At 39.8% G+C, this 25791-nt stretch overlaps 1 long non-coding RNA gene across 1 annotated transcript in view; it reads left to right on the top strand.

The window, feature by feature from the left end:
• LOC144585893 (uncharacterized) overlaps window positions 1-24324 on the top strand; it is a 36262-nt gene extending 11938 nt beyond the window's left edge. Inside the window, exon 2 of the long non-coding RNA XR_013540498.1 lies at window positions 22087-24324. This is a non-coding gene — a long non-coding RNA (uncharacterized LOC144585893). The remainder of the gene's footprint in view (window positions 1-22086) is intronic.
• Window positions 24325-25791: the final 1467 nt, after the last annotated feature.

Genomic DNA, 25791 nt, shown 5'->3' on the forward strand with positions numbered 1-25791 from the left:
TTTTTCTTCTTTCTTCCCCTTTCCCATTAAACCGAGGAGGGCCTCCTCAAACACTTTGCTAAAAAGTTCCAGGTTTAGGAGCTTCTCAAAATTCTAAAAGGAGCATGGCCTGATGTGTTTCCTGCAGGAGGACATTCTAAAGGGAAGGTGCCACTGCCAGGAAAGCCCTGTTCCTTGTTGATGTCTTTCGGGCTTCTCTTGGTGTTAACACCTACAGGTATAAGGCTTGAGAGGACTGAGTAAGATAGGCAGCAGAACCTGTATGAAGATATTCAGGCAGGTAGTGAGGTCCCAAACTTTGGTGAGCCCCACCTTTAAAATTCAGATAGTCATACTTGTGCTCTATCTTCTGCTTGAGCAATCAGTATTTGTTGTGACAATAGTGGCAATCAGGAATTTACATTTCAGATTTTTTGAAATTTGCCTGCTTTATTAGGTTTTATTTCTGTAAATGCCCAACAGAAAGTCTTGTATGAAATCTGTAAAGCAGGGGAGATGGGGCCAGTTTAATAAGCAGTTTGTCTAATATGAATTTGCCTACACATAGTAAGTTTTAGCCAGTATTTATATGTAACCGTTCCATTTTTTGTTGAATGTCTGCCATGCCTAGATAAATTTTGGCCAGGCAGCAAACTGCTTACAGTACTTTCTTAATGTAGAACAAGGGGTACAAAATGTAGTGTGTTAAAGGCAGCATTAAAATGGTCTTTTGCTTTTATCCAAAGCCAGAGGAAATTGAGGGGGAACTCCCAATCATTTCTGCAGCCTGTGATGGAAGTTCATAATGATAACCTTGTGGCAACCAGTTAAATTAACAACAAATAATGGCAAGCCAATTGATGGAAATTGTTCAGTGATTTGTTTGCAATCAGATTCTTTCATAGAATCATAGAAAAATGAAGTTGGAAGGGGCCTACAAGGCCATCAAGTCCAACCCCCTGACTGTAGAGGGAAATAGAAAATAACCCTTCACAACTGTAATGGAAATGACCCTTCATGTCCAGTTCCACAATTCCATCTTCATTTTTTCAATGATTTTTCAATTCTTTATATGTAGGGAGACCATGTGTCCTGCTCTACAGCATACAACCCCTTTCAGTTCTGAGGATCTTCACAGTCTAAATCTGGCTTAAAGATCATGACACGGCCTATCCACACTGAAAACCTAGGCCGCTGACTCAGCAGGCACATGACTCGACAGGTCATGTGGTCAGCTTTCCCTGCTACAGGAAGATATACTGTAGCTCTAGTTAGATCACATTCATAAATGTGTATGATTATTGTTGTATAGGTACTGCCAGGAAGAGGAACTTGTGCCATTTTTCTTTTCCACATGCTGGGCATTACTAGTCGAGTCATGCTGGGCATGACCTGTCGAGTAGTCTACTCCTGGATTTAGAAAAGGGGGCACAGTTTGCTGCTTTGGGTCAGAGAGCAAAATGTATTGGGATAACCCTGCCTCCCCCTCACCACAAAACATTGGAAGTGGGTTCTAGGTTCTATAGGGACCTGTGTCCAGATTGAGCATCTGACCAGCACTGGCTTTTAATTCTTGCAAGAAATGCAGCACTAGGGTGACAAGCATGAAACATTACCCTTTAACTGCACCTTCATTTGCTATACCTTGGCTCAACGATCTCTGAGACTCTCTCCCTAGATGTTGAGCTGGATAAACACATTGGCAAAGCAGCTATCATGTTGTCTAGACTCACAAAGAGAGTGTGGCTTAATAAGAAGCTGACGGGATATATCAAGATTCCAGGTCTACAGAGCCTGTGTCCTGAGCACACTTCTGTACTGCAGTGAGACCTGGACCCTTTGTGAATGGCAGGAGAGGAAGCTGAACACCTGCTATATGCACTGTCTCTAACATATTTTTGGTATCACCTGGCAGGACAAAGTTTCAAATAGAGTAGTCCTAGAATGAGCTGGAATTTTTTAGCATGTATACATTACTGAAACAGTGATGTCTCCGTTGCCTCGGGCATGTCATGAGAATGGCTGATGGTCGGATTCCAAAAGATCTCTTGTATGGAGAATTAGTGCAGGGAAATCGCCCCAGAGGGAGACCCCAGCTGCGATACAAGGATATCTGCAAGTGGGACCTGAAGGCCCTAGGAATGGACCTCAACAGATGGGAAACCCTGACATCTGAGTGTTCCGCCTGGAGGCAGGCAAGTGCATCACGGCCTCTCCCACTTTGAAGAGACCCTTGTCCAGCAGGCCAAGACAAAGAGCAGGCCAAGAGAAAGAGGCAGACCCTTGTCCAGCAGGCCAAGACAAAAAGTCCCAAAAGCAGTAAAATCAGGGAGCTGGACAGGGGACAGATTGTGTTTGTCTTCAGTGTGGAAGGGATTGTAACTCTCAAATTGGCCTTCTCAGACACACTAGACGCTGATCCAAGTCTTCTGTTCAGAGCACGTTGCCATAGTCTCTCAAGACTGAAGGGTGCCTAATCTGGGGGGAAAATTACTTTGCTGTGCTCTGCCTATTCAGTAATCTTCTCCCAGTCCATCTAGTGTCAGAAACAAGTGAAGCTGCAGGAGAAACTTGACTGAAGATGCTTGAATACAAAGACATACAGAGAGAAGTTACACTTTTAGGATGATGATTCACAGTAAATCTGCTATCTGGGAGATTCTCAGACATGTAATCTTAAAAAATATCTTTTCTAAGCTCTCTCTCACACATGCATACACACTTGATATATACGGACTGGGCACACTGAGAAATAAAATGCTATATCCTGTCCCAATTAGTGTGGCCTTCAATGTATTAGTTGTGAACGACAGAAAAATCACACATATACACACAGAATTTTTTTTCTTTTCCTTTTCCTTTGCATTTCTCTTCATAAGTAAGGTCATTAAGTTCAGTGGTACTTGCTCCCATTGGTTGGACATGACTGCAGCTTTAAAGCATCTGCTTTCTATATGACCTGTAATTTCAAACTTTTTAATTATTTTATTTCTCATGCTATTATAAAGGTAATATGGGAGGAGAGAAAAAACAAACTGATTTTTAGAATTATGTTTCCCTTAATTATACCATCACCTATTTTTTTGTTGTTGTTTTAAAATAATGTCCAAAATGATATTAAATGAGTAGCATGTTCTCTCCAGAGCAGGTGTATATGTGTGAAGGACTTTACTGTTAACTAGTATCCCCTTCACTAAAAAAGGGGGGCAGGGGGGAGAAGGGGGAAAGAGACTGTGTGTGTTGTCCATAGTTTAATTAGAAAAATTAATTGGATGTAGTTCAGGTCATTTTTTCCCTGCCACCAAAAAATGCCGCCTCATTTTTAGAGCTGACTGGAATAAACAGACCTTTTTTCCCCTTCCCCTTTCATCCTTCCCTGGCCTGTGGTTCTGCATCTGCTTGTCTGGCATTGTCTCTCCTAACGGCCATACTGATCAGGAAGCTGGAGCCAGGAGGCAAATAAAGGGCCTACATTGATACCATGGCGCCTTCCTTGGCCCCTCATAACTAGTAACTGTTCTTCTATCTCAGGAGATGAGTCAAGCAATTTGTGCAGAGAAGCATCCCTTGTGTGAATCTTTCATTCCTTTGGTACTGTCGAAAAAACAAGGGAGGCACATTTCCCAAAGCAAAACCGATTGCTTTGTCTGTTTGCTTGCTTGCTTGTTTCTTTGTTTTTTAAAATGTGTGTGTGTGTGTTTTCATTTCAAATGACATTAAGAAATTAAAGAAGCAAATATTTGCGTACAGTCTTTCTGTCCCTTTTCTTCCCACCGGATCATGCACAGAGCCTTAATCAAAAAATAATCAGAAGCAATCCTAATAGTGTTGGATCATCATGACTCCAGAAATCTGGGTCCAAATCCCCAGGGTTAGTTTGTTGTTTGTTTGTTTGTTTTTTGTCCTTTCACTCATACTCTCTCAGCCTAATCTCCCTCACGTGTGAATAAAATCAAGACAAGAGTGGTGAGAAAGCTAATAAATAAATAAATAAATCTCTGTTGTTTTTGATATATAGCCTTTCTACCAAAACTTGGATTGAGACCAGCTATGTGAGGTATGTATTAGCTGAGCCTGTGCTTTGTATACTTTCTAAGGAAGTGTCTGTACTTACGTGATTTTTTGAGAAACATATGGCTCCAGAATCTCTGATAAAATGCTGTCAAATGTATTTAAACCGTGTCAAACCGTGACTAGATAGGCGGGATATAAATAAAATAAAATAAAATAAATTTACAGGTTGCATATATCTTAAACTCTAACTTGATTTCTTACTGAAATCATGCCTGAGATCCCACTTTCTTTTCTTTGCATCTTCTCTAGCTCCACCCTCCTTTGTTAAACTCCCAGAGTGTTTCACTTTAACATGTATAAATCCTTTAGACAGTTATCACTACAGAATAAATTATATTTGGCTCCAGTCCCTTTGCTTTCACCCTGCCTTGAGAACTGCCCACTGCCAGAATGTGGAGTGTGAAACGCTTCCCAAACTGGAATTCAGCCTCCAAGCACAGGCTGAATGAAAAGCACAAAGTGGCCATATGATCCATCTGTAGAAAAAGAGCTGTGGCTGACAAAGTTACAAAAATTATGAGCTCTCAAGTTCTAACAGAATTCTTCATCAGGTAAGTATAACATTGGGGCAGGGAGAGGCAAGAGAGGAAGCAAATAGTCAAAACACTTGAGATGTTTTTCTTCCTTCTTTAAACAATCCTCAAGCTGAACAAACCACCATGCAGCAGCTTTGGGAAAGATTTCCTGTTTTACTGAGTCGGACCATTGGTCCATCCAGCCCAGTATAGTCAACTCTGTTTGGTCTGAGGAAGTGGACTTGTCCACGAAAGCTCACATTAAAGTATAGCAGTTAGTAAGATACCACATTTTGTCCTCTTTATTTTTCATTTTCATTTTCTTTTTGCCTGATATGCCAACTATGACTGGCAGTAGTGTTTTCAGTATTTCAGGCAAGATTCTTTCTAAGTCCTTCCTGAAGACCCCTGGCATTTCTTGTAGCCTCCCTTCCAGACTCAGTCGTGCTTAACTCAGGCAAACACAGCACAGTACGGTGGTGATGTTATGTGCTATCAAGTCACCTCCAACTTATGGCAACCCTTTGATTGGGTGATCTCCAGTATGGTGGTGACCCACAACAAATAAAGCAAAGTATTGATGGTGTTTAGGTCTCTGACATGATCAAATGCTTCACACCAATGCAAGAGCACTGCAGCTGTGGGAGAAGTCCAGTAAAGGAGTGCCTACCTTTGCTGTTGGGAAGGAATGTAGCTTTGAAAATAAAATTTGTGATTATGCACAGCCATGCAGCTCTGTAAGTACACACAAAACCAGCCCAAAAAATAATAAACAGGGATTTCCTGCCTTCAACCCTCATCAAAGTCCAAGTGAGGAAACATGAACAGAAATACATGGTGGAGACAAAAGATGGAGAGGCCATGCTGCCACTGGAGCTTGGTTCCTTTTTTTTATTTTTTAAACAACAGCTTCCAGAATCCCATAGCCAGTTCAAAAAGAAGAGAACTCTTCCCATTTCTAGTTATTTACACAATCTTGTAGGTGTATACTGAATAACAAGCCTGAAAAACACAAGTTCCCACCCACAAATCCAAACAAAATCCCTGAGAGGAAAGCGCCACGGAAGGGGAGGAAGAGAAAGGTTGGAGTGGGAGGGAATGTGGCAAAATGGATCCTGCCACTCCCAACAGAAGTTCTAATTCATTTAGAGAAGAATGTATATGATATGGTAGCAGACCAAAACTAAAAACTATAGTCATGGGGTCAGGGGAGTCTGTGGGGGAAATGAAATATTTGGGAGGGGGAAACAGTATCAGAATAATGGATGAGGAGGAGATGCAACACCTGTGAGCCGGACAGAAGTTGCTATTCGAGGAGAAAATGTTTGTATATATTAGCTGTCATAAACTATGCCCCCACTGTCCATGCATTTCTGGAATCCATGCCCAAGTACTGCATATTCAGAATATTTTTGGTCTCTTTCTTCCTCTTCTCTTTTCCTTCCACTACTTATGGAATCAGGATCAGGTTACTTGCGTGCGTCTCAGTTTCAAGTTGCAGCTTATTCTACAGCTTTGTCTCCAATGAGATACATGATTTACCAACCCTGTAACTAAAGTTCATTGTTGCAGCCACATTAATCAAGATATTTCCTTTCTTTTTTTAGAAGAAGTGGTTCCTTTTATTAAACCCCAGTTTTATTCCATCATCTATAGAGGCACAAATAAAGATTCATAAACTATTAAACATAAGAATCATGAAGAATTTTTTTTTAAATTTTTTTTACAGAGACAAATATTAGCGACATTCAAAGATTATGGCACAAACATTATTAGCATAGTGGAATATCTGAATTATTAGCAGAAGAATGTGGGAGATTGGTTTGGATGCAACATCATATGGCCATTTCGAGTTCTTGCATCTAAAGTTACTGGATATCTTAATAGAACCTCTGGTAGGAAATAAAGTACGTAGATGAAAATGAAGTAGAAGGAGGAGATTGCCAGTATGATCCTCAGATCTGTGGAACAATGTTTCTGGACACAAGAAAGAGCACAAATCTGCCTCCATAGTTGAAAGTAGATCTTAGATGGGATTTCCCTCTCACTGCCCCAAGAAGATCTACAACCCTACCTTCTCAATATCGCTGCTCTAGTCTCAGAGAGACAGGAAAGGGGAAGCCAGGGGCATGGTATGCCTGGTATGGGAGATGCTCTGGATCCTCACAAGTCAAAGTGCTCCTGGCCCTTGGCCACCCCACCCCACCCAACACAAGGGGCATTTAGATCATTTCCCGTTGCAATGGGGCGGAAATAATAAAATAGTAAAAGCAAGTTAGAGGGCAAACAACAAGCACAACTCATCCTATGACCTTCGAAGAGGGCTCCATAACAAAGCAATTGCACTGCTAAGACATTATTGTTTACTATACCAGCTTCATCCAGATTACAGAAAAATCACTCCATGAAGCCCAACGTTCTTTTACAAATAAAGTTTTTAAGAGTGTTGTAAATACATGGCCCTTCAAGAGGGCAGAAACTCTTAGTGCTAGTAGACTAAGCTAGCTTTCAATTTGGGGCAGAAATTAGCAGGAGCAGGTGGGGCCGTGTGTCAACTCTTTTGAGGGCCAGAACAATCCTGGGCCTCGATGGGTGTAACAACATCAAAGGAAAACATTCCCAGTGATGTTGATGATGTTTCTTAGAAGTCAGATGTTGCTCTGAATTCCAGGAGATTATAATAATTTACTATTAATTGGATATCTGTGTATAATGCCTTTGCCCATGTTTAAAATATTCATTCTAGAACTTTGTTCTGTGCAGGTACTTCCATGTCACCCTCATGTGTCCACTGCAGACAAAAATGGTTTAATTCTTATACGGAATACTCTGCCTGGGATTCCCCCCCCCAAAAAAAATGTTTAGACTGTGCTGAAACAATAACCTTTCAACCAAACAATAAACCACTGTTCAGCTCCGATGTGATCTAAATATATAGCCTTAGAAATTCACCATAATAATCTTTATGTATTCTTTCTTCTGGAAACAAACATTGTCCTTTAAAAAAAGGAAAAGAGAATGTCCATAATTCGAGTTAGTGTCTATACCTCATTAGGCCAGTTCTGATGTGGCATACAGTCCACATCTTGGACACCAAGAGTTTAGTCTGTTTCAGTGTAGATAATGAGTGCAATAAAATGGTTCAAATCCTAGAACTTTGTTTTAAACCAACGGTGTATCACACAATTAACTTCAATTAGCTAGATCAGAGCATATGGTTTGAAATATTTTGGTGGTACTTCTCAAGGTTTTATGTAGGGCAGATTTTTTACAAAGGGGCTTATTTAATAGCCACATGACATTGGCACTCGATGTACACTCTGTAAATTTTTTTAAAGGGTACTATGTTACTCACAGATCACAGATACATAATTATAATAACAGCTTTTCCCTAGAATGGTACTCACAAATAGCTTCATTTGATTTGCCAGGTCTACAGAGGGTAGCATAGCTTTTATGTTGCCTCGCACAGTATGAAACATGGCCATGTATCCTTCCTGATTAGAGCTAAGCGACGTTTCCCCAGAAAGAAGAACAGTATCACAGACTTTGTAGACATCATGGGGTCCCAAAGGGCATATATCTGTGGCTTGAAAGTTTGTGTTGGAGTCTAAGTGAGTCATAGGTTTTTTTAATATGTTTCTGACTCTCATAATTAATAAAGCAGTTCTGCAGCATGATAGCAGCATCAGCTAAAGGCTTCATATGATTCAAAGAATGAAAATAAGTGTTAACCTCATTGACAAAGCTTGGGAAATGTGTGTTTAAATGCAAGTGTCACTTATTCAGTAGCAGCTGGAAAAACAGATGTAAAAACTGTATGGACCTATGTAAAGAGTATGGCTTAGGAAACCTTGTAACTCATGGTGTAAACATAGGGGGTTGGTTATTATTCATTCCGTGGCACCCACAAAGATGTAAAAACAGTATGTACACTGAAAACTAACAATGCTCATATTTGAGATGATTAATTGTGTTCTAAGGAGTTAGAGAGTATTGAATGCACCTTTGCCTTGGTGTAACTGACATTCGGAACTGGGTTTCTCTCTTACATTGGGAAATACACCTCTCCTGATACTGCTGAGCCTAAAGTGGAGATGTGAATACAATATAATACAATACAATACAATACAATACAGGGAAATGAAATGTTATTTGTGATATTTGATCCTTTTTGGTATTTGCATACTTATTGGGTTGTGGTTTCTTTGCTTTAAATATTGTCTTTGAATGATGCAAGCCACCATGGGTCCTTCTTAAGGAGAAAGGCAAGGTAGAAATGATTTAAATAAATAAATAAATAAATAAATAAATAAATAAATAAATAAATAAATAAATAAATAAATAAATAAATCAGTAGCTGTAGGATGATGCTCACTGGAAGGGCTATGGTTTTCCCTTAGACTCCCTGTTTTGTTCATGAACAGCTTTATTCTTCCCACATTAAAAAATGTGTTTGTAAAAACAAACGATGAATACTGTAATGTACATAATTATCTGGTGATGAACACACACAATTTATCTGATTGTGCAATCTGTTTATGCGTATTACTTTGCATATATCTTTCAGCTAATGCAGTGGACAGGTTTATGATTTACTGGCCAGCAATTTGCATAAAAAGTAGCTCCATTGGCAGTGACCAAAATAAATTTCATCCCTTGGACAGAAATGAACAGTGTACTAGCTTCCTTAAGTTTTGAACCAAAACGGATATGTGGTTTTCCTTCAAGCAAAGAAGAATTCACCATGGCTAAGGAAACATATAAAATCACCATCCCAGTGTGGGGGTGGGTGGGTAGAGAATCAAACTGGGAAGTACACCATTGAATAATAACATAGGAGAATTCTAGCCATTTTAATAACCCAGCTGAAGCCAAGGATTTCCCTTGAGATTCTGGATTAATGACCAGCTAGGCATGAAACACAGCCAATAGTCATTACCCCAACTAGTAATTATTTAATCCCTTCGGAAATGTCTGACACAGAATCCATTATTGTGTATGTTAAATGAAAAGAAATTGCAGGCATATGGATGGGGTGCATGTATGATGCCATTTCAAAGAGTATGATCAGAGGCCATTCCAAGTACATTAATGCCGTCCACTTCAACCCCTTGCCACATTCCATCTCCCTTATAACCTCTTGCGCTATCCAAGCTGACTGGGGGACACATAATTAAAATAAATTAAAGACCTGAAGCAGGAACTGTGCTTAATGAAGCCCTGCTCAGACATGTGTGTTGGTGCCAGAACTGTTTACTTACAAATGTTTACCAATCCTCTGTGTATAAATGGCTTTGCCACCTGCTCCTTCCTTCCTTCCTTCCTTCCTTCCTTCCTTCCTTCCTTCCTTCCTTCCTTCCTTCCTGTGATTTTAGCTTCAGCAATTGTTAATTTTTATATATAAATTTATCCTGAGAGTTTAGAGTTCTCAGGCCCAAACTTAAAATACAAAGGAATACTAGGTCAATGTGTCATGCATGTTCTGTGAATTATTACAGACTATGATATACACAATGCTGTTTGGTTTTAATCCTTTTGGCCCACAGAGATATAAATTTAAGCTGAACTAGAATTACAAGCAACCTAGAGTTCTTAGCTATTTCTGAGCTCCTTTGGGTGTATTTTCCTTTTATGCATGTGCATCACTCCTACCCCCTCCGAAAGAGCAGCTCTTGCTCCTTTCTCTCTGCCCCTCGGCATCCACCATTAGAGGACTGATGTCAGCCCCTCAGACTAGAATGTTAGCCCAGTTGAATGAGGCATGAATGAGGAGAACGCATGGTGCACACCAGGTACACGGGCGCCCAAGATGGTGGCAGGATTGAAAAGTTGCTGCTGTGGTGTCTTTTGCTCCACCTGAGCCTTCCTCTCTTCCAGGTGTGGCAGTGGTGGCACAGTGAACGGAGAGGGGACCTGGGTAGGGAGATGTCTCTGGGCCCTGCCTGAGTCATGAAGGAGCAAGCACAGATTATTATTTACGTTGATTGATAAAGCTAATTTTTGTAGTACATTTCTGATTGTCCCTCAGCCAGCATGAGAGATCCTCAGTGTTGTGGTATAAAAAGTAACTTATGCTATTTCTGCATCTAAATTGTGAGCTATGGTCCTTAAGATAGAACTAGGCACTATAATGGAAACTAGGGTTTTGTGTGTTTCCTCTCATAACTCTAACTTGGGGGCTACAACCAACTTCTTTATGACCTAAGAAGCAGCTTCTTTATGTGACTTCCCAGCAACTTCAATTTTCTTTAACCCAAGATGTGTATAGCTGTTTTGGGGAGTGGGTAAGTACCTTTCCTTCTCACAGATAATCTTTTACAAGTACATTGTTTTTGGAAGAGCTTGGAAGTAACTAGTTATATGCAATGTCATTACATGTAACAACTAATTACCTTCGACACTGAATTATGTAAACAATCATTATAAAGTTACTACGAAATGAATGCATCAAGTAGGTACTTAGTTACCTTTACATTAATTAATAACATTTATAGTTACTTTCAAAAATTGCCTTTAAAGGGCATTTTGAGTCATTTTCAGGCATTTTGAAAAGGTTTTTCCCGCCAGGTTTTATATCATTCTTTTATCCGTCCTAAGTGGCAAGGGAAGTATGGGGGGACGAGGTTGCAGGATTTTTGGTTTTGTTTTGTTTTTGTATTTCTCAAATATCTGAAAGATGCAATAGTATAATTGGCCACTAGAAGGAACCAGATATTATTTCTTTGTCTTTTTATAACTAGCTGGTATTAACAATGGAATGTGTTAGCTTGTCTTATTGAAAAGAACTATTTGTAATAGCAGCTTAGCTGCCAAGAAATTATTATGGCAATGAATTCCCAAAAAATCTTACAAGCTCTGAATAGTAACCATTTCATTTTGTTGTAGCCAAAACAACTGAATTCTGTGGTATTTTGAAGACTTAACTATATTATTATGGCAAATATGCATTGTGAACTACAACTTGTACCTTCAAACCTCCACACATGGATGTGCCCCTTAATAGCAATTTAATTTTAAAGAAATACCTAATGAGATACTATGAAGGATGACACAGATTTCTGAAGTTACATTTCAGTCAGCAAGTTTTGAATCAGTATAACAGATTCAACAGTTTAACAGATACTATGGCTGTAATCCTGTTGCTCAGTGTAGTAACTCACACTAGTGCAGGTTCATTGAATCTGTGGTGATTTAGTGAATCAGCTTCTCTATAAGTTTCATTGATTCAAATGTGCCTACTCTAGCTACAATTTACTTTAGCATAGTAAGTCGCAAGTAGAATACTCCTATTTGAATCAAGAGAATTTGTAGAAGAACTGCTTCACTAAATCTCCACTAATTCAATGAGCCTACAGTGGTGCCTTGCTAGACGACGACCTCGCTGAACAACGAAACAGCAGGATAATGACTTTTTGCAATCGCTATAGTGATTTGCAAAACATGCATTCCTATGGGAGATTTTCGCTTCATGATGACTTGGTCCGTGCTTCGCGAACTGTTTGTTCTCAAGACAACGATTTTTCCAGCTCCGCAAAATGGCTTCCCTTCGCAAAATGGATGGCTTCCCTTCACAAAATGGGTGTTTTCCGGACAGAAGCTTCGCAAGTCAGCAATTTAAAACAGCTGATCAGTGGTTCTCTATGGGCGATCTTCACTGGACAACTAGGTATTTTCCTATTGGAACGCATTAAACGGTTTTCAATGCATTCCAATGGGGACTTTTTTTCCGCATGATGACGATTTCGCTGTACAGCAATTTTCCTGGAACGGATTATCGTTGTCATGTGGGGCACCACTGTATTCTACTGCAACAGGATCTCGGCCTATATGTGTTGATCAGCTGATCTAGTGTCAGAACATTTGTGTTAAGAGCAGTTCTTAGAAAATTTGCTTTTCCTGGGGGATTTTGAGTTTATACAGTGGACTCTCAACTTACGGAATTAATCCGTATTGGAACAGTGGCCGCAGGTCGAAAAGTCCATAGGTCGAGGGTCCATTTCCCATAGGAATGCATTGAAAATCCTGTAATCCATAACTGGCCCAAGAAACCACCCCCCCACACACACAAAATTAAAATAAAGACACCTTATCTGTCCAAAGCCTTCCAGAGGTGCCCCGCTACCGCCATTGCTGCTGCCCGAGGGCTCTGAGGGCTTCCCTGCCGCTGCCAGAGGCCTTGCGGAGGTCCCTCGCTGCTGCCATCGCCACTGCCTGAGGCCTCCGAGGGCTTTGCTGCTGCTGCCGGAGGCCTCTCAGAGGTCCCCCGCTGCTGCCAACGCAGGCTTTCACAGGGAGTAGACCAGGCCTACTGGGGGAGGCCCTCCCCTGGTAGGCCCGGTCTATTAGGCTTTCCCAGGGAGTAGACCGGGCCTACCAGGGGAAGCCCTCCCCTGGTAGGCCCAGTCCACCCTGGGAAAGCCTCAGCAGGCCGTCCCTGCCACATGGGAGGCATCTCGGAGGTCCCCCCACAGCCAATCTTGCCTCTGAAGCACGACTGGTGGTGAGGGGGACCTCTGGATGCCTTCCCCGCTGCCATGGGAGGCCTCTCGGAGGTCCCCCTCCCCCCGCTGATAGTGCCTCCGAAGCATGATCGGCGGTGGGGGAGACCTCCGAGATGCCTCCCATGGTGGTGGAGAAGCCCTGGAAAGCATCCGGAGGCATGATCGGCGGCCTATGTGTTACCTAGGCAGGAGGAAAGTTTCAGCAGTTTTACGAGCTGTTTCATATGGACCATTTGAATTTGGCACTTTCCCCTCCTCCCCCTTCTGGTCCATAGGTCAATTCTCCAGCCGCAAGTTGATTGGAAATCTTCTGGCCAGAGAAGTCCATGCGTACGTCGATGGTCCACTGTAGTCCCCAAATCTATGTATTTTTCTGATTTTTAGGTATAACTTTATAGGTAAACGCACAATAACAGATAACAAATTAAAACAAAAAACAAAAAATGTGGTGGCACCTTAAAGATGAACTTCTATATTTTTTTAATGTGAGTTTTCATGCCCAAGACCACTTAATCAGCCACCATGTTTTTGTCTTTTTTCACTTTTTATTTTGTTTTTACCTATAATGCTTGCACAGACTAACACGGTTACCGCAAAGCTGGCAACAACTTTGTGAATGGCCAGTATGAATAATGTACCATAACTGTTACTGTCTGTACTCTCTCTGACCTCACAGTTTGCAGCCCCATCACCAATGTTACGCACTGTACATAGGACTGAAATTCTGACAACGCTCCATTCATCTGATGAGGTGAAAGACTGTCCACAAAAATATTTTCTATCACATATATTCTTTAGTTTCCAAAGGGCTGAATGAGGACCCTTATTACTTTTGCTGCAATAGAAGGACACCTTCTATTTCCTTCTAGATGTGGACAGTTTGCCTCCTCAATCATTCACCTTCCTAGTCATGTAAATCAAAAGAAGCTCATCTGATCTTATGGATTTAGTATTTTTTTTCCTGCCCTAGTAGTCATTAAATAGATAAAACAGCAAGGAAAAGCTGAACATTTTAACATCACCTCATGGGTACATTTTGTTAAACAGGACTAGGAAGCTGTGTCAAACATAGCGTCCCTTCCAGCTCTGGAGTGCAAAGATTATTATTTTATTATTAAATAAGTCTGCAAATATTTGCTTCTGTCTGTGAATCTCACCTGGCTCTCTAGAGAATGATGGCCACTAAGTTTCTTACAGCAGGTTCTTGAGAGAGAGTTTTGCAACTGCCATGGCTGTGAGGAGGAGAGTGTGAGAAGATGCCAGCACAGGCAAGCAGTTGCCAAGGCAAGACTATAGCAATGCCTGACATTTTATTAATGATGGGGCTGGCCATCTGGCCATTAAGGACAAGCTGCTGCCAGGGTGCCTCTTTCCATCTCATTTGAGGGGCTCTGGAGCCTGGGACGGAGACCCCTGGGGAGATCCTGGCTAAAGATCATTCCAGTGTCCCTTCAGATGTTGCACAAAAGTGGGGGAAGGGGGAGAGAAGAAGGGAAATGATAAGGAAAGGAAATGGGCCATTCCTCTGAGCCACCAACGCAGAAATAACAACAAGAACAACAGTGGGAGAATCACTATTAGAGAGGGAAAAAAGTGTCTGCAACAACGAAAGATGTCTTAAGCAAGAGATGAAAAAGTGGGAAGGCATAAAAGGGAAGAGGATACATGACATAGTTGCCACCAAAACATGCGGATAGGAGAGGCAGAGATTTAACAAATGAAGCTCTCTCTCTCTCTCTCAATCTCAGTCTTGCAATCTCTCTCTCTCTCTCTCATACACACACACACACACACACACACAGAGAGAGAGAGAGAGAGAGAGAGAGAGAGAGAGAGAGAGAGAGAGAGAGAGGTTGGGGAAAGGAGATAAATATGGAAACATGAACAGCAAACTTTTCTAACCCTTGAAAAATCTGTACAACCTTAATCTCATGAGATTATTTCTGAAGAACCATGTTCTTCAGAAACAACTCTCGATTCTTGCAGTTGTTTACTGACGAGAATTAGGTAAGGAGGAATAGGCATTGTTCATTTCTGTAGAGATTTCTGCATACTTTTTCACGGTTAAAAGTGTTTTCCCTTTTGTTCTGGGGAGTCCAGAAATACTGAAGGAACTGGTTCGGACCTCAAGCAAGAATCAGTTTCTTTCCTAGGAGAGTCGCAGAAGTGACAGGGTAAAGTAGGTGTGATGGGAGGAAAGAGAAAAGGGACCACCAAAAGGAAGTGAAAAAAAAAGAGTGTCAGAAAGAGGAAATGGTTGGCCCATCCCCTCTTGGTATTGAGCCTGTCCACAAATATTAATGCCTTGCCTTTGAGAGAAAAGGGATGCTCACCCCAGTGTACAGAAATGAAAAGGATCTAGATAAAACAAGCTCCAGTGATCTCAATAACACATAGCTGCAATCTTGTACTATATGATTTAGTCTTATTGAACCCAGCAAGGTGTATTTCTGGGTGTGTATAGGATTGTTTTATAAAAGATGCTATATGTTCTTGGTCAGGAATGGGTGATATGGGGCACTTAGGTTGAAGTATATGTTACAGACAGCTTGTCCTTAGAAGCTGACATTCCTTAACATCTATGAGACATGACTTGGCAAAGCAAACTGAATTGCCAATATGTGTAAAACTTCTTTGGTGACCATCATACTGTATATTCTCAATACTCTTCTTATACAGTAATAGGTTCTCCGTAACATATTGTTTGGCCCTTTGGTGTTCTTGGATTGCAATTGCTATTATCCCTCACCTGGAATGTCACACATTCTGTCTATACAATGCTTGGAGGTACGCCTGGCAACAAGCCTGAGGTCTCACCTATATAACATCATGTCAGAAGAAGATCTAAAGATTGTGCCTTTTTCTTCCCTCAGGGCATGGCTACACTGATAGGTACTAGTTTCAGCTCCAATGTTTTTGAAACTGAAGTCACATGGTTTGGGTATCACTGTGCACTTTCACTTTTGAACTGGTTTGATTTATTTGGAAGGGTTCCTGATAGTTTGTGGTTTGTGGTTCGTGGGTAGCCACAAACCATCACGAACTGCCAGTTTTTCAGTTTGTGGTCATCTCTACTTTTGAGCATTTATGCTTGACCATCTTCCGTTGCAGACCTTACCTGATTTATTATTTATCAAACACTTCCTATGCTGTAACAGCCCCCACACCTCATTGTAGCTTCCCTCTTTGCTCTCCAAAACAAAAGCACTTTGGGAAAAAATGTACTTGGAGTAGAGGGAAGAAAAATCTGTTTGTTATGAGTCAGATGTCACCATCCTTGTTTGGAGTTTCTCAGCAAGCAAGGCATTGAAGAAGAAATTGGACCATAGGAAGGGAAGTTTTACTTACTGAAGTCTGGTTCATGTTTCTGATTAGGCATCCTTCAGTCTTGAGAGACTATGGTTATACAGAAACATTGAATGAACCAAATATAAAATAAATTGACATAGTGATAGGGCTCCCTTATTTCAATTTAATTATCCTTTTTAATATAAAGGATATACCCCTTTACAATTTCTGATGTTAAATATATACATGTTTTTCAGCATTAAGGGGCCCCTTCTTGTTTTCCCCTTTTTCATCTTTCTAAGTAATTCCCTCTCTCATTTCTCTTTTTTCACTTTGCGTTTCTGTGTCTCTAAGCATTCTGCCATCTTTCATGCCCTCTGAAACCATTTTGTGCATCTGATTTATGTCCACTAGCTCTTTATGCACTTGGTCTATCTTCAATAGATCTTCCAGGCTGTTTTTTGTTAATTTTGCTGATTTTCTCCCCTTGTCTTCCCTTAATACTCTCTTCGGATCCAAGATTGACGTTGTTTCTCTTAGGTTTTCCCCATTAATTTGCTCCAGCTCCTCTTTTGATTGGCATACATCATCCAGCACACTTTCATTTCCTTCTTCTTTGTTCCCTGTCGCTTGTTGACTATAGTTCTTCAGATGTTGACTGAATAATTTTGTCTCTTGGTAATGGGATCTCACTATTTCTAGTATTGTTTGAAGGGTAGATTTTGTTTCATCCCAAAATTGTCCTTGTTGTGCCATTCTGTTCCAGCTACCCAAGCGCTTAAGCCAAGATTCGAAGTCCCCAAGTCTCACAGTCCAGATCGATGACTGGGTTTTTTGTGTTTTTTATTTTTTTACAATATTATTTATTTATTTATTTATTTATTTATTTATTTATTTATTTATTTATTTATTTATTTATTTATTTATTTATTTATTTATTTATTTATTTATTTAATATCCTGCCTATCTGGTCAATCAAACATACTTACACATACTTCTATGCTGAGTCTTCATTACACTTAGGAATCTGGTATGTATTTGAACATGGGATGGATGACTGAGTCACTTGTTTAGACTTTGACTGGATAGGTGAAAGCAGTGCTAAGGACTATCTCTTCTCTCCCACCACTGTTTTCTACTTTTCTAATGCCTCTTGATGGTCTTTATTTTTAGGGTGTTGTTTTTTCTTGCTGTTAGGTAGATGAATGCCAAACATGCTGTACTCTGATTTGGACCAGGCAATGTGTGAGCATACTTGGAGAAGCCAGGCTGCTGACTAGGGAAGCTAAGGGGACATCTTCCACACTCCCAACAGACATTTACGTAAGCATCCCCTTCTGGGAGTGGGAGCAGAAGAAAGGAAAGAAACTCATGGGAGTTTAGTTTACACACTGAAGATCCACAACATTTCGAAAATTGATGGCCCTGTGTAGCTGCCCTCATCTCAGATTACAGCCCTTTATTTTCCACATTTCCCATTTTTGTTTTCCTCCTGATGTGGAAATATACAAATACCCACAAACACTTTGAGAAACCTGAGCACAAATTGATTCAGGCCACCTTCACATGAGCATGGGGAAAGTCAGTTCTGATTTGTCTGGTAAATTTTAGATGAAAATCAAATCAGACAGTATTTGTGCATCACAAATTCATATAGCTCATCAAAGATTATATATATACATAAATACTCAATAAACAAGCTATTTGCATGTGTTTGTTTTTAGGTATTCTGTAAGATAATATTTAAATAAAATTTTACATAAATACTCAATAAACAAGCTATTTGCATGTGTTTGTTTTTAGGTATTGTTCTGCAAGATAATATTTAAATAAAAATGATAATGTGATATAAATAGTATTACACTAGCATATAAATTAATTAAATTTTGAGAACTGGGTACCCAATGAATCTCTAGTTTAGACAGCAGAATTTGTACTATATTAGGTTTTGATATCTGTTATTTGGAAAGGGAAAAAAATCTGATACAGAATATCAGTAAAGGACATAATCCATTTTCTTCTGAATAGTCCTAGTACAGTTATATTACCATTTGTGTGTGTGTGTGTGTGAGAGAGAGAGAGAGAGAGACAGAGACAGAGACAGAGACAGAGACAGACAGACAGACAGACAGACAGACAGACAGACAGACAGACAGACAGACAGACAGACAGAAAATGATTTGTACCATGTTTAAAAATACTGTTTTTCTTGGTGTGAGTAAGTGAACCATCCTGAGAGAGATGCTGATTAAAATAGGGTCTCCCTATATTAGAATCCAAAATAGTGTTTGCTTTTTAAAACAATGATTAAAATTTCCAACCTTTTGGGTTTGGAGTTTGTATTATTTTTGTTATTAACATTATTTCCTTCAAAGGTCTTTGTATTTTTACCCAAGGCCCAATTAGTCAAATTTCTAAGCAAGACTGGGACATTTTTGTTGTTGTTCAAAGAGAAACTTTAACTGCCTTGAAGTATAGTGAATTTTAAATAGAAATTCTTTCCCGCTGTGCATTGATCAGCTATTGATCCATGAGAGTTTGAACTAAATTGCCCAGCTAAATGAATGGTTTTGAAAGGATGAAGGAATAGAGCTGCACAGAGCTCTATATATTTAAAAAGGTAAGCCAACCTTTTGTGGTGGGTTCGAAAGGCACCAGTCACTCTTGAGAGGAAAAAATGTTAATTGAAAAATTCCTTAAATAGGTAACAGCTCTGGAAGTCTGCTTTACATAAAAGGTATGAAATCACAATCAAGCCATGGGGGAGAAAAGGACCCTGCAGTTCAAGTGGGAGTTTTCTTTCTAATGATGCTGATTAATTTCTCATTCATCGGTGACATAGAGAGATGGAAATGAGTCCCTTTAGAAGCAGAGGACTAATGACAGCTGGACTTGTGGGTGCTCGGGGTTGGTGGGGCCGGGGCAGTTTGAAGGAAGTTTGAATTAATTGGCTCATTGACACAGAACATTAAAACAAAATGATCTTCTATTGGATAGAAAGACATATTCCAGATTAAGCAGCAAAGTAAAGCCTGATAAAAAATGTGTCCATTTTTGTGCTAGACATTCCTAGGGCAAGGAAAAAGAAACTGAAATATGCTTACAGCCATAAGTAAAGTTGCAAAACTAGTGTTATCAAAAGTGTTCCCAAACGAATCACAGTGTTTCATTCCATCTCACTGTTTAATTTTTTTTTTTACAGAAACTGTGCATTTTTAATGATAGGATTAAATGGATTCATATACAGGAATTGAATTACAAAATTACTGGAGATTTACAGTTCTAGAAATCCAGCATATTTTGTGCTAGGTTTCGTTGTTAAAAGCCAGAGTTTTAAACTGCACATATGCCCTGATTCAGAAATGTATGCATGCTTTAGTATATGCAAATAAATACATGTACACATCTGCTCCTTGAGCTCAAGTGAATGAAAAAGCATTTGGAGATGAGAGAACTTTGTGTGTGCATAAGGGCTCCAGAGGCCTTCATAATTTGCTGGATCAGTGAGCTCACCTATAGCTATTGTCAAACAGTAATTTCAAAAGCCAACAAGAGGAAGAATCAAACATCATCCTTTGTGGAATGAAATGAAATGGTTATGAAAAATTGCTGGGTAACTGAGCTCGACATAAAACAGACCAGGATGGAATTGTATTTAAGAGCTTTAAAATTTTGAGTTCCAAGTTAAAATTTTACTTGCAACACATTGACTGAAATTCTGTTGCTGTACCTTACACCCTGCATGAGGCTGATGACATCAGCAGCAGCAGTGGGTTTTTTTGGGGGGGAGGATTAAACATTTCCAACTTCTATTGCACAGCTCATGAATTCTCGTATAACCCGTTTCATCACCAGGAAGTCATTGAAGCTGTGGAATGGGAAGGGGTGTGTGTGTCTTCATAACGTTTCAAATTAAAGGATATTGCACAGCTATTCCATTTTTTGGTTCTATTATTCTTGTTGTTATTGTTGCTATTATTTTGTGGAAGGAAAAAGATGGAAGAAGTAGTAGGAAAATATGGAAGGATTACAAGGGAAGAATAAATAGCTGAACTCACTGCAAAATTTAAAGAATGAGGTAGTATAGTGGCATGATAAAAGTCTCATTTGGAAATCTACAAAGGGAGTGTTTAATCCCACTAACCATGACCCTCAATCCATGATCACTATTATAATATCATTATGGTTTATATACATCTACTACATCAAGTGCCTTGCAGTACGTTTACCTACATACTTCTTCATAACAATGTGTTCAAAAAGGTAATAATTATTATCAATATGGGCTGAACTGTGTTTGGTGACAGTAAGGTATTAACATCCCCTAGCACAACAATGCGGGATCTTATGCTTGCATGAGTGAAACACAAGAACCGGACAAGTCAAACTGCTTACACTACAGTCATTGCATGAGCAGTTTGCTCCAAACACAAATCTTTGAACAAACAGCAATTGATATTTGGATTCAGAGGCTTAGTCAAGACAACAGAATGATGGAAGTTGGATTTGAAGTTTAGGTTCATAGAACTGCAGAAATGCAAGTAACTCCAAGGATCTGGAACAGTGGTTCCCAACCTTGGTTCCCCAGATATCCTTAGACGAGAACTCCTAGAACCCTCACCACTAGCTATGCTGGCTAGGATTTCTGAGAGTTGTAATCTAAGAACATCTGAGGACCCAAGGTTGGGAACCAGTGGTCCAGACCAACATCCTGCACTAAACCCACAAGAGCACATTAAACCCACAAGATGGGCATCATATGCACTCTTTATTTTGTGGAAGGAAAAAGATGGAAGAAGATTCTCTGGGCTAAATAGTAAACCCCTCAACTGTTCCTCATTGTTCTTGGTCTCCAGAACCTTTACTATTTTGGCTGCCCTACTCTGGACATTCCAGTTGAGGAATATCTTTCTTAAACTGTGGTGCTCATGGGTAATAATGGACATAGTACTGCCTGACTAAAGCACAATAGAGTACTGTCAATTGCTTTGTTTAATTTGGACACAGTTTCTGTAGATGCAGCCTAGAATTCTTTTAGGTTGTTGTTTTCACTGCTGCACCAACTTGTGGTACAGTCTCGGTTTGCTAATACCTATGTTCCACTAGTCTTTAAAATAATTACCAAGGCCAGTAGAATTTGATACAATTCTATAGCTAGAATCCTACTCATCAGTTATGCCAATCTAAGTGCCCAGGTGCAATGGCATGAATTGCAGTGGTTTATTGCTGCCATTTAACAATTCATCTCTGGGTCCCTTCCCGTTCTACAGTTCTAAGATGTTTGTTTGTTTGTTCATTTATCAGTTATCTGAACTGCTGTATGACAAGGAATGCAAGTGTTTTAAGTAGCTGCAATTTACCACTCTTACCAGCACTTATGTCAAACCAATTAACCAACAGACCAATAGCAACTAAGACAATAACAACCAAGGCTGAAACATGAATTGAGATGTGGTACCATTTTACTATCTCTTCATATGTTCCTTTATACTAACTGGGTCGAAAGAGGGTCATTGTGAATTTTAAAAGAAATGAATCATGACAGACTCGGGTTTTGTTCAGGCTTGGAAATATTACTTTGTTGGACTACAATTTCCAGAATTCCCCATTATAATGTAAAAACTGTAACTTTCCCAAGTTTTTGTTTTATTGTATAGTGTATTTTATGAAAACATAACATGAATGCTTTTACTCCTTCTTCTCCTTCTTCCTCATGTGCATCGTAGTGCCTGGTCTGCCACAATTTTTCCAGTGGAAGAAAACAGAATGAAAGGAGAAGCAGCAGCATAACTAGCAAGTATCACTATAGGGTGCTAATTGTTAACTGATATCATTGTATTACCACGAGGCTGTTGAAAACCTCCTGTCTGGGATAGGCTGGCTTAATAAACACAAATTGCATTAACCCAGATATTCAGCATATGTTCTGCTGAACTCTTGTGAATGTGATGGAATCTCCTACAGAAGATCTACATGACTGTGCTGGGGTGAGGGAGACACATGAGAATGCCAAAATGGGAGGGAGGGGTAAACAAAATGTAATGCGAAGGTGGTTGATTTAATGCCGTATTAGTAGCCTGAACCTTCAATTCCCAGAATGAAAGAATGATTAATGCCACTAACCACACGTATACCCATATCTGACCCTGATCTCATCAAATCCTCCTGCCACCATCTGCTGGTTTTAATTCCTCTGCAATATTTGTATTTGCTGCCTCTCTCCTCCAAAGAGCAGGGGAGAGGGGCTGTAACTCCGCTTTATGAATAGTGTGATCTGGTTGTAGTAGCTGAACACTGGCCAGGAGGCATCTGTTGCTTATAGCCCTGACAGCATCTGCTACTATTTCTAACTTTTCCCAGCGCACCGTGAGATATGGTTTCTCCCAAAGGTGGCCTTTGTGTGGACCATTGTCAGTTCCATCATTGTCTGCCTCAGCCTGTTCCCACGATGCAGCAGTCGTTACTTACCATTCTGGAAAGGCTTTCTGGCTAACAATCTACAGTTTAGATATTGTGTGAGGGCAGTTTACCTTTTTCCTTTTTGTCAAACCACTGCTGTCATGTTATTTTATTTTTAAAGGGAATTTGTTAGGTCCCTTTGGCAGAGGAAACATTTGATTTTCTAATGAATAGGAAATATAGGCATCATCTAAAGGCTGTTTTTTTAAAAAACAAATTAAGCTTAATACAATTTGGCCTTAACCAAATATGTATTTTTCCACACAAAAAAAGTAATACCACTGAGAGCTTGCTGTGGGGTGGAGAGTGTCCCTTTTTAAAGCTTCTAACCAATGAAGCAAAATAAAGAAAGCATTGTTGTTGTTGTTTCCTTCTGATTCCTGCTACGGCTATTAAGCATTGTAACCAAATGTGTGGGAATGCTATTATTTATGTGTCTGATCTTTAAATACCCTTGGCTAGTGGGATACAGACTGAAGCTTCTGATAGACATGAGCATCCCAGGCTGTCATCTGGCCTTGTCCTTCTGTCAAAGGGAGAGTGTGTCAAGCACTTTTCTTGGGAACTTTTAAAGTAAGACACTGTAAGTGCCAAAAGGCCCCTTCAGAGGGCTACTTTTAACTCCTGACAATATCTGTGGTGTCAGCTCAGAATAGCCTGCTATGGGGCAGGAAGGGAGAAATCATGACAGATGTAACTAGTAAAACCAAGTTTTACAATTCTGTAAATTTCTCATCCTTACACACCTATTGCCTAAAAATGGCACAGAAGGCAAGCAAAACCATCACTTGAAGTACCTTTCCTTCCGCACCACCATTTGTTTCCACTCACATCAGTTTTTTTTCCAGAGGAGCTTGTATAAAACTCAATTATGTATTTATAAATTTGATTTCTTCCCTTATTTATTTCATGTGTTGCACATCTTTCCCTAAAAAGATGCCCAAGCTGGCATGCAAGAAACTTTAAAATTAAATGATCCAATAAAAAGATTTTTTTTTGTATTTTCAAAATTAATAAACAAATTATTTAAAAATAAATACACATGCAAAAGCCACAGTAAAATTTTGTTAGGCCTGCTCATCTCCATTATGGCCCCAAGCAAAGATTGTTCCACCTTACATTGCCTAGTAAGCTACCCTCAATAACTTTGTTTATAATTGACCATCATTTCTGCAACACTGGAATTGTAAAAATAATGACCATGTCAATTCTCGATCTAGAGCCATGCAGACGAAGCTAACGTTATGTAAATTGTGGTTTGGCATCTTTATTATTTTAGTTTTTATTACCTATATTACAACAACAACAACAACAAAAACCCAATCTTTAAACAGTCACAGATCTGCTGTTTAAAATTGTCCCTACCAATATATACAACTGTAGTTGATTCAGCTGTCAACCATTTAAACTATTTCCTTTGTTTTGTTCCAGCCCTAACTTTCTCCTAATTGTGGGACTCAAGGTGGCTTTACAGTGTGCTGTTTGGACTACAATCCCATCTCCCAGTACCTGCTAGAAATTGACATTTATAACATATCCAACACAAAGGGATCAATCTTAAATATTATCCAGACATTAAAGTTAACCTGAACATATGAGGAGAGGAAGAAAGATAGTACCACACCCTTCTTTCATTCTTCTCATCACGCAGAGAATGATAATTTGAAGAGGGCAGTGACCTGTATGGGACAGCCTCCAAGACACTGTTGGATGCCTGAGTTTTCAGGATTCTGGATCACATGGAGAGTTTCTACGACCTATTTATTTATTTATTTATTTATTTATTTATTTATTTATTTATTTATTTATTTATTTATTTATTTATTTAATATCCCGCCTATCTGGTCAAGCGAGGACCACTTTAGGCGGCTAACAATCTTAAAATAATACAGTAAAATGTAAATAAACAGTTATAAACCATAACAACACTAAATTACGATGCACAAACACAAAACATAGAACAGTAAGGGGGAAAGAAAGAGGTCATGAGTTATGTGATGGGAAGGCCTGCCGAAACATCCAAGTTTTTAATTGCTTCTTAAAGGTACCCAGCGAGGGAGCCCCGCGAATCTCAGGAGGTAAGTTGTTCCAGAGGCGAGGAGCCACCGCCGAGAAGGCCCAACTTCTTGTCTTTTCCTTCCGGGCCTCCCTCGGCGTTAGGCTCCTCAGCCTCACCTCCTGGCTCGCACAAGTGACACAGGTAGATCTTGGTGGGAGTAGGCGTTCTGCCAAGTATCGAGGCCCTAAATTTCCTTTTCAGACTATTGACAAAGGTGGGGATGGAAGGAGGGGCACAGGCTGCCCTGTTCCCTTTCCTCATGAGTAATCTTAATCCTATTCTGAACACCTAAACAAAACTATAATTTCAAACAAGGTTCTTTACAAGCATTCTGTCTGTCTGTCTGTCTGTCTGTCTGTCTGTCTGTCTGTCTGTCTGTCTGTCTGTCTGTCTGTCTGTCTGTCTATCTATCTATCTATCTATCTATCTATCTATCTATCTATCTATCTATCTATCTATCTATCTATCTATCTATCTATCTATCTATCTATCTATCTATCTATCTATCTATCTATCTATCTATCTATCCATTATGCAATCTTAATAAATCATGCCATAATTTACCTGCTGAAATCCTGCAGGCTTAACAATGCTTTTGGAAGGGTGATGATATTACAAGTGAGGAAAAAGACTTTCTCTTTCTCCCCTGTGGCTTTTTCAACTTGCAAACAATCCATTTTATTACTTAGAAGTCATGGGAGCCATAGGACAGAAGGAGGAAGTCTTTGGTTACTGAAAATCATCATCACCAGATGACATTACCAGCAGGGTTGTGAAAGATTTTCTCCTTGCATTCCATGGCTTCCATGGCTTTTCCACAATGAAAGATTACTCACAAGTTGGGGGGGAAAGTAAAAAAAGGGGGAAGTCTTTTATTGTTCAAGCTGCTGTCGAGCCGTTTCTTTGCCTACCT

Source organism: Pogona vitticeps, chromosome 1 (assembly GCF_051106095.1).
Source record: "Pogona vitticeps strain Pit_001003342236 chromosome 1, PviZW2.1, whole genome shotgun sequence".
In the NCBI taxonomy this organism is placed as follows: domain Eukaryota; kingdom Metazoa; phylum Chordata; class Lepidosauria; order Squamata; family Agamidae; genus Pogona; species Pogona vitticeps.